This window comes from Triticum dicoccoides, chromosome 7A (assembly GCF_002162155.2).
Source record: "Triticum dicoccoides isolate Atlit2015 ecotype Zavitan chromosome 7A, WEW_v2.0, whole genome shotgun sequence".
Lineage (NCBI taxonomy): Eukaryota > Viridiplantae > Streptophyta > Magnoliopsida > Poales > Poaceae > Triticum > Triticum dicoccoides.
In genome coordinates, this window is record NC_041392.1 from 162,729,522 (window position 1) to 162,730,889 (window position 1,368).

Genomic DNA, 1,368 nt, shown 5'->3' on the forward strand with positions numbered 1-1,368 from the left:
AAATCATTATAGCTTGGAATTATACAAATAAAGTACGCATGTCAGTAAAGAAAATGTGTAGAATATGTTTATGACATTGTCTTTTCCTGATCTATAAGGCGTGCGTGTGTGGTGTGCAATGCCGAGAATAACATCCTATCTGTTTTGGATCCTCGTCCATTAGCGAGCCTCGTCGAAAGAATAGAAGATAGGTTCAAGACGATCAGATTACAATTGCTTAATGTGGTGAGAAATTTGCATGTCAATTTGCTTATTAACCATTTAGGAATACTAGAAGGACTCTACGCGCTTCGTTGCGCCGTTGAATGCTCCGGAAGTTCCACTGCCAACATGTTCTATGATTCCAATGTTGTAGCAGGTGTGCAATGCCTTCAAGACATGTTCATTGTGTGATGAAGGAAGCATACATGCATGATCGCGTGCAAGCTGCAAGTCAAATCTCATTGTAATATGAATGCAATTAAATCAAATTAATGTAGTACCTTCGATCAGAATTAATTTACGCGGACTCTATACAAGCCTCTATATAATTTATACGGAGGCTGCGTCAATTAATTCAGATAAGAGGGAGTAGCAAACCTCATGAGTTACATCTGTTTAGAATAATAAGAAATAAACAACCATAGTAATAAGACTGTATGTGCTCTACTACATATCTATACCTCTATACCGTATGTGAATAAGTTTGAATATGAATCGTTGAATGAACTCAATCCGACGGTCAAGAGGTGGCAAATCTGAGCGTTGGTGACCATTCGTTTTTCTGTCAATTACATTAGAGTTTGCCATGTGTACTATCTAGAAGTTTCCAATAGTTAAAAACTCAGTACACCCTTTGCACTTGTCACATATACTATCTTTATACACTTCTCATTTATTTTAGAACCTTCCATGCATGATCTTGCTTCATTAGAGTTTCTCTCTTGAATAAAAGTGTATCCATTTGTGATTTAGTAGAATCTCCCATGTATACTCTTGCTCAATTAGAGTTCTCGCTTGAATAAAAGTGTATCCATTTATGAGATTATTTGTGAATTTTTACTCATGGTGAAAGACTTCTGATGAACCATTTCTTACAGTCCATATATCTTTTCAGAGAATTTCAACCAAACGCCGCAACACTATCTTTGCGTATTCATGAATTTAAACTTAAGGTCCATACATATAATATGTTATATACAATTGTTGGAACACTATGTAGCTGTTACTGGTAAGGTAAATAAAGCCAGCACGAGACAGAGCGAATAGAATATCTGCTTGCTTTCAGTTAAGATAAGAAAAACGGGGAGAAGACAAAGCACCAATGATCCTATGTCATTTCTAATGCAACCGCACTCAACCGGGCTCACTGCCTACCCTAGCCTCTCC